This window comes from Carassius gibelio, chromosome A7 (genome assembly GCF_023724105.1).
Source record: "Carassius gibelio isolate Cgi1373 ecotype wild population from Czech Republic chromosome A7, carGib1.2-hapl.c, whole genome shotgun sequence".
In the NCBI taxonomy this organism is placed as follows: Eukaryota; Metazoa; Chordata; class Actinopteri; order Cypriniformes; family Cyprinidae; genus Carassius; species Carassius gibelio.
This window is the reverse complement of record NC_068377.1, coordinates 257623-274556: the sequence shown is the minus strand read 5'-3', so window position 1 is coordinate 274556 and position 16934 is coordinate 257623. Positions and strand designations below refer to the sequence as shown.

Sequence of the window (16934 nt, the reverse complement as noted above, 5' to 3'; positions counted from 1 at the left end):
GAGACCACTAATGTCTCTGGTAAAATACACTCGGGAGTGGACGGGCGTTCGGAATGGTCAAAAATGCGAGATAAAGAATCGGGTCTGATGTTCTTAGAACCCGGGCGGTACGAAAGAGAAAAGTCAAAACGGCCGAAAAAAAATGCCCACCGAGCCTGCCTAGAGTTGAGTCTTTTAGCAGTTCTAATATATTCTAAGTTCTTATGATCAGTCCAAACAATAAAAGGTACCTCTGACCCTTCTAGCCAGTGCCGCCATTCCTCCAGTGCTAACTTGACTGCCAACAACTCTCTGTTACCAATGTCATAATTGCGTTCGGCAGGAGATAAACGATGAGAAAAGAACGCGCAAGGGTGCATCTTATCGTCTGTGGAAGAACGTTGGGAACTGCTCCTACCCCCACCTCAGACGCATCGACCTCCACCACGAACTGACGTGATGGATCAGGGGCAACGAGAATGGGAGCCGAAACGAAGCGACTCTTGAGTTTGGCAAATACAGCCTCCGCTGTATCGGACCACCTGAACGTCATTCTGGGGGAGGTCAAGGCGGTCAGAGGAGCGACTAGTTGGCTGAAGTTACGAATAAAACGTCGATAAAAATTGGCGAAACCCAGAAACCTCTGTAGGGCCTTACGGGAATCTGGACTTGGCCAATCTAACACAGCCATAACCTTGTCAGGATCCATACGCACTCCCTCAGACGAGACGATGTACCCCAAAAAGGGGACAGACTGTGCATGAAAAATGCATTTCTCCGCCTTGACAAAAAGCCCATTCTCTAGCAACCTCTGAAGCACTCGTCTGACGTGCTGAACATGTTCCTGGAGAGAAGAGGAAAAGATCAATATGTCATCCAGGTAAACATATATGAATTGATCAACCATATCTCTCAGCACGTCATTGACGAGTGCTTGGAAGACCGCGGGCGAGTTATAACCAAGTATTCAAAGTGCCCTCTAGGGGTATTAAATGCGGTCTTCCATTCATCTCCCTCCCTTATGCGAACCAAATGATAAGCGTTATGTAAATCCAATTTTGTGAAGATGGATGCTCCCTGCAACCGTTCGAAAGCTGAAACATCAACGGCAAAGGGTAAGTATTCTTTACCGTGATGTTGTTCAACCCTCAATAATCAATGCACGGTCGAAGAGATCCATCCTTCTTCCCCACAAAAAAGAACCCCGCCCCCGCTGGAGATGAGGAAGGTCTAATGAATTTGGAATCAGAAATATATTTCTCCTCGTTCCATCGGCACTCTGCAGCCAGGGTGCGGAACTGGATGGAATATTCCGACACCGAACCGTGACCTTCGCGGAGATCGGCGAGTAGTCTGGCCGCCTCCCTACCTGCCGCCACCCGATCGAAGACCTTCTTCATCTCCTCAGAGAGTGCCTGGAACGAGGCGCAGCATGGGTCTTGGTTCTCCCACACCGCCGTTCCCCAGAGAGCCGCCCTCCCGGAGTACAAACGCCACCTTGGATCGCTCTTGGTGGAACGTCTGCGGCTGTAGAGCGAAGTGCATTGAACATCGAGTAAGAAATGTTCTACAAAATTCTGGTTCACCTGCATACCCCTCTGGTGTAGGTAGTCTCGGTTCCCACTGTGGCTGCGGCTCTGGAGGGGAGGGTGGACTCGACGGTGTGGGTGGCGCAGTGGAGACTCGTAGCTGTTGGATCTGCTGGGTGAGCTCGGACACCTGTGTCACCAGCGCTTGGACAGCCCTCCCTGTGACAGACATGTTCTCCTCCTGAGTGTCCATCCTCGCGATACTTCGGGCTGCAAACTCGTTCCAAGTAGAAGCGCCTGCTACATCCATAATGTGGTCAGATCGTTCTGTTACGTAACACAGAGACAGGATGTAAACGCAAGGCGTTTATTAAACAAAAGCACAAAAGTCAGGAAGTTACAGAATTACAAGGCAACACAGGGGCGGACACAAGGCAGATGGCACGGTGACACAGGGACCTTGGTGGGCAACGTTGATGGTGCTTGCTTCGGTGATGATCCCTCGAATCCCGGTGACTGCGCAATCCTTGTGAAGATGAACGAATAATCCAGAGAAGCGTGAAGGTCCAAGACGATGAAGACACAGGAAGACTAAGGCAGGAACTAGGACACAGGAAACAGGTACGGGAGCACACCAGGGAGAAACAACGATCTGACAACATGAAACACCAGTTACTGAATTTATATAGGACACAAACAATTGAAACCAGCTGGCGCTGCTGATCATCGCTGATCAGTGACCACGCCCATAGACACACACATAACAAACACGATAGACGAGAGAGAGAGTGAATGCATGAACCGTGACAGCTTCAGCACCTGTGGACATTTATTGAATCTCTGCTGCACACTGATCCACTCACATAATAAAATAATGTACATCTATTACTTTATTGCTGGATTTATTGCTTTTTTTTCTTTTGTTTTTGTATTGCTTATAATTTACATATTTGCCTGTGGATACTGTGAAATTTCATAACATGTTACATAACACATATCACTTCATTTTCTTGTAATTTAAAATTCTTCATTAGAAATGGGTTGTGTTGCAATATTCTGATAATTAGTCAATACTGTGTCCGTAAGGTGTCATTGAGTTTTTAAAGGTGCGTATAAAAAAATTATATTATTATTACCCATACATAGGAGTAAGCTGCAGCTGAGGCTGTGGCAGAATGACACCAAGGAGTTATGCAGATGCATGAAGAACATCACTATCTAAACAGGAACATGACCATTTTCTACTATTGACACTCAAATAATAATAATATTAGCACATATACAGTTTTTAAAAATATAGATATAATGTATATAATATTTCATTTTTTAATTTTCTTTTTATTATTTCATAATTACTTTTGAATGACTTTTATAACATTGCTAAAACTTGTTTTAAACCTACATAATCTAATTTACAGGACAAAGGTGGAGGTGGAACTATCCAATCTGACAGATAGTCATCTTTCCAGGATAGCGATTGGCTTTCACATGCTGTCAATCCCTTTTTTTGGGGGGCGGTGCGACCCCTTAGAGCATCGATCAATAGCACTGTCAGCGAAAAGTACTTATTGTTTTATGTAAAAGACGTTTCTTTTAGTTGCGTTGCCGGATTGCTTTTGAATTATGTCAGTTATTTGTAAGAAGTTAGTGAAAAGTATACATATTCTGCACTAAAGGATGAGTAATCCCAGGCACAGGTAATCAAACATTTAATTAGCATGCATAGGGTATCATGAAATAATATACTGCGTCATAAACCTTTACGAAGGTTATCTGCTGTTTAATCGATATCTGTTTTTTGGATAAATAGCTTTGGATAAAAGCATCTGCTAAATGTAAATGTTACATTTAGTCTACTATTGCCTATAAATATATATTTGACAAAAAATACCATGTTAGTTTACCTTATCTTGTCATAAAATTATCGTGTGATGATTTGTAAAACTTAGTTGTGCTCGAAGGAGGTAAGATCTAACATAGCGAGCCTATTTCTAATGCAGAACTGTGACACACATATATGGTCACACATAATATATGTTACATATATGACGCACACACGTAAAGCGCACATACACGTACTTAAAGCATTTGATTCTTAATTGAAAAGCAGCATTGAAATGAAAAGACAAATTAGAAACATAATTGGCCTTTAAAATAACTGATTAAACCTGTATTCCCAACCCATTCTCACTCCAAAGGCGTCAAAAACCGAAGCATGGTCAAGTGCCCCTAGCGTCACTTTTATGACGCCAAATGTGCCTCTCGGCGTCGAATATCGAAGCACTACGACCTTCATTGCTTTCAATGGGAAACTTTTGGCGTCAGAATTCGACACGAGGACATGAGATGTTTATCGCTATGAAATCACGTTCAAGAAGTCTCATTCAGCCCACATCGCGATACTTGCTATCAGTTCCACAGTTTGGGTGAGTAGTCGTATATACGCTCTTTTAATGCCTTTTATAAAATGTATTCTGTCTTATTTATTAATCAAATTAGTGCCATATGTTTAATCGCTGTATTATATCGGTCATCCGCGGCTGTCATTGAGTTTCATTGCGTTTAAATAAATGAACACAGCTGCTAATTAGTCTGATTAAACTCTATCTGTCACCTGACGTGCCATAGACCTTCGAACAGTTTTATATTATTATTAATTTCAGGATTAATGATGTAAGTTGTGTTTGTAGTAAAATCATGGTAATCACGACACTTACAATAGTAATAAATGAAATGTGAAGTTAAAACACAGTAAACAGGACATTAGTAACTGTAACTGTAGTTTTACTATGGTATATTAATAATCAATACAATAATCACCAAACCAGCTATGTTTGTATCACTGTAATATTAGTGTTTTTATGTGCTTTTATATGACAGATATCACAGTAATCATATGTTCTGTAGCATGCTTTTAATACCTTTTAATGTAAATCCCCCCCCCCCAAAAAAAAATCAAATTAAAAATAAATAATAAAACGTATTTTTCCATTTTGCAGTTCATTCATATCAGTTTATATTTATATATATATTTATATATATTTATTATATCTAAATATTTTGCTCACAGATCATTAACATTCTTTATATAATTCAATTTTATTTACTCTCCCCATTTTATTTTTTTTATTTTTATTTTTAGCTGAAAAGACGTAAAGGCAGTCAGCCCAGTGGTGTTTCTGGAGAGGGATTCCTTCAGAAATGGAGAAGACAGAAAGCTGCGGAGGCAGATATATGCAGCAGTAAGTCTGTGATAGTTTGTCCCTTTTATCAAACATTCCTGCTGTTATAATTTGTACAGCATTTGTTGTTTCTTAAACTGTTGCACTGTCCAAATACCCATACTTGCCATCTTTGCACTTGACCACTTGATTTCTTATTTGACGTCTTTCCTGTATTTTGCCTAGTGTTCGAGTGAGCATGATGACCACAAGTGTGTGTCGAACTTTTCATGACCTGATGACTGTGTTTCCCAATCCTGATCCTGGAGAACCCCAGCACTGCACGGTTTTGGTGTCTCTCTTATCTGCCTTGGAGTCTTCACTGATGAGCTGATGAGTTGAATCAGGTGTGTTTGATCAGGGAGACATCTCAAATGTGCAGTGTTGGGCTTCTCCAGGACCAGGATTGGGAGCCACTGCCTTATGGGACACTTATGTGTTTACAGAGATTTTTAATATATAATTATCAATATTTCACATACTGTACATTGGACAGCTTCCCATGACCTCTTGTGAGATCTCAGCAAAAAGTCTGACGATTTATTCCAAAACATGATGCATGATGGGATACACTAAGCTTTGTATAGTGCTCCGGAGCAGTATTGGAGAGGTTTAGTGTGTGTTAAGGACGCTGTGCTTTGGCATTATTAAGACCGGGGACAGTCTTGTTCACACACTGTCATGTACACACACTCTCAAGTGGCCAATACTGCAAGTGTGGGTATCTGGACAGGGTCAAAGTCTTAAAAATGATCCCTAAACACATCCCAGTCTTAATAATCCAGTTTAACACTTGTATGATATTGTACAAGCCCCGGGACGGTCTCATCTGGCACTATCATAGAATTCATATGACTATAGCTTGCTATTAATTACTTGCTTTCAATAATGGATGCATTTAACATTTAATTATACAGCATCTTTACAGAGGCTGCTTTTATGGTCTAAACAAAACACAGTGTAATGTATAAGTTCAATGTAATTTAATATTTCCTTCCTTTCTGTCTTACAGGATTGTTTGAGGATAACGCTGTAGCTCCATCATGCACAAGGACTCACCTCGTTAACTCTTTATCCCCCGCACATACAGAAATGGTCCCTGGATCAGTGATTAGACTTTGCAGTGGTTTGATTTTTGCAGAAGATGTAACTTTGTTTTAATTATAAGCTCATAATGAATACATTACAGAACCAGTGATGAAAACAATAGTTAAAAATAGCGCTCCATATTAAAAATATATTGCACACTTGACATGCATGTCTTCATGGTGTTTTTTTGTGAGTTTACATTGTATTGTATAACATTTTGGTCACAACACTTTTTCCAGTGTTCTCTGAAAGACATACTTTATTTACTGTTTTGTTTTTTAATAAAAGCATCTTTATGGTGGCAAAAACGAGCTTGGTGACAGAGGATGCAGTGTAGTAATTTGGGCATGTTGTCTTTAAATGAGTTTGACATATCAATAAATAATGGAAGATCCTTACACAAATATGCATGTTTATTATGCTTTATGTATTTATTTGTTCATTCATTCATTTATAATTTCAGTTTTTATTCCTAGAGTTCAAATGGTAGAGAATGGTAAATCACAGAAACACAAATGTGAACAATTTTAACTTTAAAACACAATGTAATATACAATGTAAATTTTAGAAGCACGTCATTTGATTAGTAAATATATTTGTCTTTGGTCAAAAAAAAAAATACAAATCTTAAAAATGTGTCATATTTATTATAGAGGAATCTGTCTGTTGGATACAACTGCGACTGCTGGGCATGTGCACATCAATATTGCCCAATGTTTGTCAAGCTGAACAACGGAGGAAGGTGAAGACGTTAATAAAACAGAATCTAATAAGTAGCAAGCTTAAACTATTGTTAACCGAATCTATCCTTTCAGCCGAAAAACGAAAGACGTCGGTCACACATGGATAAGGAAGTGTGACGCTGCTGCTCAGCTTTGATGTCACTGGCTATGAATTTTCAGGACAGTCTGTGGTTGGACTATCTTTTAACCCATATTAAACAGCGCATCATGTTAAAAAGTATGTTTTGCTGCTATCATCACATTAGTAATATATTAAGTCAACAATGAAGTGTTGCTATCTTGACAAAAATGACATCTTTAGCGAGATCCTAATCCTAACCCTAAGCATAACTTCAATGAACTACAAAAAACAGCCCCCTAGTGTTGCCTTTGCATAGATAGAACGACGGAGGCTTGTGGGTAATGTAGTTTAAAACTTTTTATTAACGAAACGACATAAATTATTTATTTTAAGGAAAACTGGATATCTAAATATGTTTATTGTGCAAACCTCTATGATATATTTGAGAGGCAGGCTGAAATGTGGTATTTTACAGTGAGCAATATTTAAAATGCCTTTATGTCAGCTTTCCATTTATTTCTGAAAACTGAGCTCAACATTATTTTATCAGCATAGCATAAGTAATAATCCTGCCCATTTTCTCTTTGATATGTTAATTGGACTCTGATTTACAGCCATTTGAAAAGTACAGTTTTGGGCTCTTCCGGGGGGTGCTACTGGGCCCCTGGGGGTAGAAGGGCAGTAAAACCTACATATATGTATTCTCCTCATCATGGACAACAAACTGAGCTGAGTCACATTTATATCTGACAGTTTTCACAGTCCTCTGTTTTCTATTCTATTCATCATGGTTATTATACCTTTTGACAGGACATTGTGAGGCCATCTGATGAAACATTGAAAAATTAGAAAGAAATGATTTAATAATGAAAATAATAGATTATTTATTTGATTTTTGAAGTAAATGGCAAGAAATATAATGGATGAACCTGCAACAACTTGCCTTTATCTATTCCCCACCTGTAAAGCAATAATCAAGGACAATGTATACACATTGTGATACTTCACTATTACACAAGGACAAATTCATGCAGTGCTAAGAATATTAATATATATATATATATATATATATATATATATATATATATATATATATATATATATATATATATAACTATTTAGCAAAAATCAGTGTAAAAATGTCCTCTCACCCCTGTATCTTGCTGCTCAGGTACTGGACATCAGTAATGTGTGTGCTCTTGGTTTTAATGCAGTACAAGATCCACGTTGATCATTCCTGCTACATTCTCAGTTATCCCTCAAGTGTTTGTAACAATAAAGCCCATGGTACCATCTTGTAATGCAGAATAATTAATCTCGTAACTCCCTTTATTTCACTAAAAAATGTGCATATTTGTTACTAAAATATAAAAAAATTACTTTCTGGTGTACTGATGTCCCAGATGTTATTAATCCGATCAAAAATGTTTATGTCTTAAAAAAATAATACCAATAATTAATATGTTGTTTTTCCAAGTCTAAAATAAACACATATGAGCCTACCTAGTAAAATTATGTATTTACCAAAAATCTTCAGAACACAATATTCACCATTTTCATTTTATTGAAGCATAGACTATAAAGTTGATAAAGTAGCATCAAGACAAATAAGATTCAATGAAAATAATTATCATCAAAAATACATTAACCTCATATATAAATCAGTTCACACAGATGAGTGATGAAATGTCCTTAAAAGTCACACAGTCCCATCTAGTCAACTGTGATACAGATCATGTGATACATATAAGACATGTGATACTGTTCCAGAAAATAATAATTCCCATCATCACATCTAAACTGGTTTCATCTCCCCATCGTGATCCTCTCTCGTGTCTGGAAACAGTTTGTGGTTGATATCCAGCACTGATGTGGTGTAGCTTGTTCTCAGCCAGAGGATCTCTCAGTCCTAAGATCCCAGACCTGGTCAAAGTGAAACAAGCAATCCAGATGAAGTTGTTTAATGGACAGAGAGCTCATCTTATGTTCTGTGTGATTTTAGCAGTGTGAGCAACTATGACCCTTGTAGTACTGTACACTTACCATTCTTCAAGCTGCTTTAAGACCTTTTGAGAAGCTTTTTCTCTGAAGACAATTTACCACATCCTCTTCTTTCACTCCTTTCAAGAGCATCACTTGGTCAAAACCCCTCATTTGGCTGATGAGATCATCTGTACAAATTAAAATACTGCAATAAAAATTAAAGAATTAAGAAAAAGTTACAGAGGCAAAGGTCTTGCTCATGAGACTGCATTAGCATGTGTAGTTCTCAGAGACTCTAGAATTCATCTATTGTTGCAGTAAATGTGTTTTTTCCCTCTAGAATCTTTCTCCAAAGTTCCTGACTTCTCTCACAAATGTGTTTTAGTCTGTGCAGTGTAAGGCCTGGCTTCAAACCAATCCACTATCAATTCACAATTTATAACATAACATTTAGAAAACAATGAAATAATGTACATTGGTGTTTATATCAACTAAACCAATTTCATGATACTTGTCTACTCTTAAAACAGGTGGTGTGTTTTTAAAAACATAATATTAAAAATGTCCAGTCACACTTTGCTAACATGCTGTAATTGTAATAGTAAAAAAAGAAATCAAGGCTGACATGACCAGTTCTGTGAGAGATCATCATAAAATGTTGTATAACACAGCATTGCTTCAACACACACATACCAGAGGACTTCTGTTTGTTTGAGCACAAGATGGCCATCTTCATTCCTCATCCTGAGCAAATCATTTCCTTGGTCTTCCTTCTCTTCTGTGAAACAAGATAATCTCTACTTACTCTGTGTGTAATTAATATTGCTCATTAAACATAATTAAGTTAATTTAAAGTAAGATTCAGACCAGAGCATTTGAGGAGTAAATGTTGATTAAAAAAAAATATTCTAAACAAATGTACCTGGGAAGAGCTGATCATGGCTAGATTCGCTGAGACTCAGTAATAGCTCTTTTAGTTTTTAGGAAGGTTTGTGAGGGTTGGCTCTTGAGTGAGCTGTTGAGCTTGATATTTTAGACCTGAAAAAGAAGAACAGCATTAGGATTATCTGCAAAAAATCCTGTAAGACAGAAAGAAGGAAATATTATTAATTACGTGCAACTTGTACATTACACCTATGTAAAGATGCTGTATAATTAAATGTTAAATGCATCCATTATTGAAAGCAAGTAATTAATAGCAAGCTATAGTCATATGAATTCTATGATAGTGTCAGATGAGACCGTCCTGGGGCTTGTACAATATCATACAAGTGTTAAACTGGATTATTAAGACTGTGATGTGTTTAGGGATCATTTTTAAGACTTTGACCCTGTCCAGATACCCACACTTGCAGTCTTGGCCACTTGAGAGTGTGTGTACATGACAGTGTGTGAACAAGACTGTCCCCGGTCTTAATAATGCCAAAGCACAGCGTCCTTAACACACACTAAACCTCTCCAATACTGCTCCGGAGCACTATACAAAGCTTAGTGTATCCCATCATGCATCATGTTTTGGAATAAATCGTCAGACTTTTTGCTGAGATCTCAGACTTACTGCTGCATATATCTGCCTCCGCAGCTTTCTGTCTTCTCCATTTCTGAAGGAATCCCTCTCCAGAAACACCACTGGGCTGACTGCCTTTACGTCTTTTCAGCTAAAAATAAAAATAAAAAAAATAAAATGGGGAGAGTAAATAAAATTGAATTATATAAAGAATGTTAATAATGATCTGTGAGCAAAATATTTAGATATAATATTTAGATATAATATATATATATATATATATATATATATATATATATATATATATATATATATATATATATATATATATATATATATAAACTGATATGAAAGAACTGCAAGATGGAAAAATGCATGTTTTATTATTTATTTTTAATTTGATTTTTTTTTTTTTTGGATTTACATTAAAAGGTATTAAAAGCATGCTACAGAACATATGATTACTGTGATATCTGTCATATAAAAGCACATACAAACACTAACATTACAGTGATACAAACATAGCTGGTTTGGTGATTATTGTATTGTTGTATTGATTATTAATATACCATAGTAAAACTACAGTTACAGTTACTAATGTCCAGTTTACTGTTTTAACTTCACATTTCATTTATTACTATTGTAAGTGTCGTGATTACCATGATTTTACTACAAATACAACTTACATCATTAATCCTGAAATTAATAATAATATAAAACTGTTCGAAGGTCTATGGCACTTCACGTAGCAGATAGAGTTTAATCAGACTAATTAGCAGCTGTGTTCATTTATTTAAACGCAATGAAACTCAAAGACAGCCGCGGGTGACCGATATAATACAGCGATTAAACATATGGCACTAATTTGATTAATAAATAAGACAGAATACATTTTATAAAAGGCATTAAAAGAGCGTATATACGACTACTCACCCAAACTGTGGAACTGATAGCAAGTATCGCGATGTGGGCTGAATGAGACTTCTTGAACGTGATTTCATAGCGATAAACATCTCATGTCCTCGTGTCGAATTCTGACGCCAAAAGTTTCCCATTGAAAGCAATGAAGGTCGTAGTGCTTCGATATTCGACGCCGAGAGGCACATTTGGCGTCATAAAAGTGACGCTAGGGGCGCTTGACCATGCTTCGGTTTTTGACGCCTTTGGAGTGAGAATGGGTTGGTATTCCTTATTCAATCCTGAAAATGTGTGAATCCAGTTTTTTCTTTTTTTAACTAAATTTGCATGTGCATTTTGAAATTTATTAAATCTGATTTAATGAATAGTGTTTTATGTAGTTGTTGTTGTACATTCCTTTTCATTGTGAAATATTTATTGATTATTATTTTATCATTATAATTTAATTTATTAATTTTTTATAATTTCTAATTTTATTTTCCCATTAAAAGATCAAGTAATAAATAACTTTTTTTTATTTAGTCATTATGTAACACATTGTTTCATTAATTGATTTATTAATGTTAATCTGTATTAATATTAATACAGTGTTTTTTTTTTCTCATATCATTTTGTCACCAATGACATTTTTCAAAACTGGAGACACAAAACTCAAAACTGTCATTATTTGTAACACAGTTCTTTACATCGTTCAAAATGCATGTTGCATTCAAAGCCTTGCATTTGCAGAATCACTGGTTCAAGTAACTACTTTATTATCAACCAGAATAGGAACATTACATCACACACACACAAGATACCCATTATGTACTTTCTGTGTGCAGTTGTCATTACAATAATGTAAATAGTTCACAACATGGTATGCAGGTTTCATTACGATTCTACACATGCATACATCACAATAATATACTATATATGGAGAGAGATCAAAGTACAGACATTGCAAGCATTTTACAAAATCTTAGAATTATTGTTTAAATAGCTCACAACAAAGGTTTTGCCAACATTTTTGTTAAAAAAAAATTGATAATAAGAGAGAGAGAGAGAGAGAGAGAGAGAAACCCAACAACAGTACAGTTGAAAAGTACAGTAAAATGTGAAATTGAGTGTTAATGGAATCCTGGCATCCAGGCCTGACACTGGTCTCCTGTCACTGCACGCATCATCCATGGCCAGGAGAAGAGGGACTTGTTTGTGAGGGTGCCTATTGTAAATCTTCCATCTTCATGTGGAGAAAAAATCCTCAGTCAGGTTATGGAAAGGGGAGTGTGAGTGTAAATTCAAGGTGATCGTCTTGAAACCACGATTAAACTCAGTACCACTGAGGATCTCTCAGATTTACTTTCAGTGGGGGGTAGTTGAACCTAGTTTAACAGAAATAAACTGAAAGAACGAGCAAACCTATAAAGCAAAGATTTTTATGAGTGCTTGAAAATGGGACATGATGTCAAGTTCTTGTGCACTTAGATGCTTGGGGTTGATTTTGTCTTTAGTTTTCTCCAAAACTATACAGTAGAAATATTTGAAACTTAATACAGGAATGGTCAGATTGACTGTAAACAGAAATAAACTGAAGGAACGAGCAATCCTATAAAGCAAAGATTTTTATGAGTGCTTGAAAATGGGACATGATGTAAAGTGCTTATGCACTTAGATGCTTGGTGGTTGATTTTGGCTTTAGTTTTCTCCAAAACTATACAGTAGAAATATTTGAAACTTAATACAGTAATGGTCAGATTGACTGTAAACAGAAATAAACTGAAAGAACGAGCAAACCTATAAAGCAAAGATTTTTATAAGTGCTTGAAAACTGGATAAGTGTTTATGTACTTAGATGCTTGGGGTGAATTTGGTTTTAGTTTTCTCCAAAACTATACAGTAGAAATATTTGAAACTTAATACAGTAATGGTCAGATTGCCTGTAAACAGAAATAAACTGAAAGAACGAGCAAACCTATAAAGCAAAGATTTTTATGAGTGCTTGAAAATGGGACATGATGTAAAGTGCTCATGCACTTAGATGCTTGGTGGTTGATTTTGACTTTAGTTTTCTCCAAAACTATACAGTAGAAATATTTGAAACCTAATACAGTAATGGTCAGATTGACTGTAAACAGAAATAAACTGAAAGAACGAGCAAACCTATAAAGCAAAGATTTTTATGAGTGCTTGAAAATGGGACATGATGTAAAGTGCTTATGCACATCGATGCTTGGAGTTGATTCTGTCTTTAGTTTTCTCCAAAACTATACAGTAGAAATATTTGACACTTAATAAAGTAATGGTCAGATTGACTGTAAACAGAAATAAACTGAAAGAACAAGCAAACCTATAAAGCAAAGATTTTTATGAGTGCTTGAAAATGGGACATGATGTAAAGTGCTTATGCACTTAGATGCTTGGTGATTGATTTTGGCTTTAGTTTTCTCCAAAACTATACAGTAGAAATATTTGAAACTTAATACAGTAATGGTCAGATTGAATGTAAACAGAAATAAACTGAATGATGAGCAAACCTATAAAGCAAAGATTTTTCATGAGTGTTTGAAAATTGGGTAACACTTTACATTAAGGTTCCATTAGTTAACATTAGTTAATGCATTAGTTAACATGAACTAACCATGAATGACACCTCTGTTCAGCATTAGTTAATATTTGTTAACGTTAACTCACACATGTAATGCATCAATTCACATTAACAGCACGGTTACTTAACATTAGTTAATGCATTAGTTAACATGATGTAAGGGAAACAGGTCAATTTAGCTCAAAGGGAATCATTTAAGATTTTAAAGGGAATTTGAACAGAATCACTGTTTCACGGCTGTTCACGGAGACGCGCCTGTGGTTCAGTGAACGAGCCGTTTAACATCAAATCTGCGCTGGATACTAATATCCAAACTATAGTGAAAACACTATCAATTAGCACAGTAACAAAATCGGCAGTTTAAGACATTAACTTGTAAGCACAAAACACAAGGTACTTCTCTTTTCAATTTGAATAAGGCTTTATTAGATAAATCTAAGACATATAAACTAATCTAACACATAAACGCACGCGCACACACACATTCACACAAGTTGCAGGAAGGTCGAAAGTTAGGGAAAGATGAGTTTAAGAGAATGGAAATATGGAATCCCAAGTTAACAGCAATACGTTAAATTGCATAGACATGAACAACCATCAATCACGTAATTAGCGCTCGCATTGAGTTCCTCAATGGGGTTAAAATTATATTAGATACACCAGCACAACAAATATCTGGGAGTACGTTGCCTTCGTTTGCTGTGAAAGGGACTCCAGTTGAAAGGGGTATCCCGGTGTCGCTGATTGGCTGGAAGTTTAGTAGTGAAGTGACGTCTTGGGAAGCCCGTGGTTGTTGGGCGTTGGCTGAAAGTGCAGAGTCGTGTTTGCTGGTTGAAGTTGAATGGACGTTACAAAACTTAACTCAGAACACGAAACTCTCAAACGGAAAAGAAAAGAAATAAAGTTTGACGAGACTAGGTTGTTTTCTTTCTCATCGTGGCATAGTAGCAGCAGGCAGGCACGCTGGAACCGCGCTCAAAGAACAATGATGACTAACCGCATGGCTAGATGCTACAAGCTAAAGCTAGGTAGCAAAGCTACAAGCTAAAAGCTAAGAGCAGGCATGACTAATAGCACGAGGCTGGAACTAAAAGCCGACATGGCTAATAGCAGCAGCTAGCGACTAAAAGCAGACTAAAAAAACAAGGTGTGGCGAGTGGGGCGGGGCCGAGAGGCGTGGGAACGAGGAGTGAGGCCAGGTGTAGTGATTGGAGATGAGCTACACCTGAGCCCCACCGCTAGTATCGAGTCCCACGTAGGAGATGGAAGGATATAAAACTGGAGTGACGACCGTGAAGGACGAGAGAGGACCAGGCCTGGGACATTATTTTATGTGTTTGGCTTTTATTTGTGCGCGTCAGTCGCCGTGAGGGGCTGACACGCTGTTTTGTGTTTATCTTTTGAATTATTAAAATTATGTTTTGATTGTGCGCCGGTTCCCGCCTCCTTCTTCCCGATGATTAAGAAGTTCATATTATTACAGTGGTGCCGAAACCCGGGAGAAGGAGGGACGCGCTGCTGAAGATCCCTCGCCACTGTGGTGAATCCACGGTGCCCTCGAGCTGGCGAGGTATTTGCCGCCAGGGACGCTTGAGGCGGTGGGCTGGAGCGAGTTGCCGGGGACGGGCGAGCTCGCTGCTGGCCGCCCACAATATGGAGGGGCAGCTGCCGTCCGTGAGGGAGCGGAGGAGTCGGCGCCGTTCGCCAGGGGGCCGGAGCCTGCTGCCTCCGCGAAGGAATCCGGAGGGGCAGGGAACGGAGGACTCCTGCCGGCTGCCCAAAACCGGAGGAGCCGTCGCCGTCCATCGGGCGGCGGAGGAGTGTCGCGCCGTCCGCCGAGGGCCGTCCAGTGCCACCGCCAGGCACCGCGGAGGAGATCACCCAGCTGGTGGAGGGCCGAGCAGCAGTGCGTCTGGGAACCGGATTTTTTTTTTTTTTCTCTCTCCCCTCTCTTGTCCTTGTCGCTCCTCCTTCCATCTCCTTTTCTCTCGCCTCATCTGTCCTACCCCCAGGTTCCCGCAGGTCCCCGTGAGCGGTCTCCCCCGGAGGGAAGGGGGGGGGGGAGTAGAGCGCAGTCTCGGGAGTACCCCCCGGCCTGCGAGGGGCGATGGGGGTATGTGGCGAGTGGGGCGGGGCCGAGAGGCGTGGGAACGAGGAGTGAGGCCAGGTGTAGTGATTGGAGATGAGCTACACCTGAGCCCCACCGCTAGTATCGAGTCCCACGTAGGAGATGGAAGGATATAAAACTGGAGTGACGACCGTGAAGGACGAGAGAGGACCAGGCCTGGGACATTATTTTATGTGTTTGGCTTTTATTTGTGCGCGTCAGTCGCCGTGAGGGATTGACACGCTGTTTTGTGTTTATCTTTTGAATTATTAAAATTATGTTTTGATTGTGCGCCGGTTCCCGCCTCCTTCTTCCCGATGATTAAGAAGTTCATATTATTACACAAGGCATGACTGATAGCACGAGCAATGCTAGAACTAAAAGCCGACATGGCTAATAGCAGCAGCTAGACTAGAACTAAAAGCAGAATTTCATGGGGTCCAAAGTATTTAAAACTTCCTTGTTGGCCACCCCTCAAATGTTGCCTTGACCAATCAGATATGGTCTTGAGTCTTGGGTATCATAAATCATTTGTTTATCTTACCAAGCATGTGGTTCTTGCCTCACAGGGTCTAATTTTGGACATGATTCCTATAACATGATTATGATATATTTTACAAATAAATGATTGTCAGGACAATATCAAGCAAGAAAATGCGATTATGTCAATACTAGACATGACTATGTATCCTATAGTTATCAAAAGACATACACAACAAGTGATTATACATGATAGTCAAATGTGTGGGTTACACATAAATGAATATGGAGTTAAGCAATGGAACGATTCATTTAGAAGTCTTTTTGAGTTCATTCTGGTCCATATATAATGTATAAAAAGCAGTTTCTTTGCCATTCTCTGGCAAAGGGACTTTTCTGTGAAGACAAAGGTTTAAAGCCCTTCCCCCTTAGGAATTTCAGTCTGGTTTCACTGGCTGGGGGGGAAGTCACTGCAAGTATTTATCTTGATCTCCTGGGTTTACATGTGATGTCCAGCATTGCATTCCAATCACGAACAATAAATTTGACAATCTCTTCTTCGAATTAAAATTGTCAATAATTGTTATATTGGTGTTAATGTTGAAAGCTGTTGTGAGAACAAGTTGGTTGGTTGGTTATCTTGCTTGGTTCTTGTGGTACTAGAACTGATTTATGACTTCCTGAGGAGTTCGGCTCTCGTTTCAATGCACACAGCTCTGATAGACTCTTT

At 38.4% G+C, this 16934-nt stretch overlaps 2 long non-coding RNA genes across 2 annotated transcripts; one reads left to right on the top strand and one right to left on the bottom strand.

Annotated features, from left to right (window-relative positions):
* The first annotated feature begins 3716 nt into the window (after window positions 1-3716).
* On the top strand, window positions 3717-5241 carry LOC128017681 (uncharacterized). The gene is made up of 3 exons (XR_008184500.1): window positions 3717-3934; window positions 4651-4750; window positions 4916-5241. It is a non-coding gene; the product is annotated as an uncharacterized LOC128017681 (long non-coding RNA).
* Window positions 5242-8178: 2937 nt separating this feature from the next.
* LOC128017673 (uncharacterized) lies at window positions 8179-11270 on the bottom strand. The gene is made up of 6 exons (XR_008184488.1): window positions 11046-11270; window positions 10164-10263; window positions 9528-9643; window positions 9299-9383; window positions 8666-8793; window positions 8179-8545 (listed from the first exon to the last, which is right to left on the bottom strand). It is a non-coding gene; the product is annotated as an uncharacterized LOC128017673 (long non-coding RNA).
* Window positions 11271-16934: the final 5664 nt, after the last annotated feature.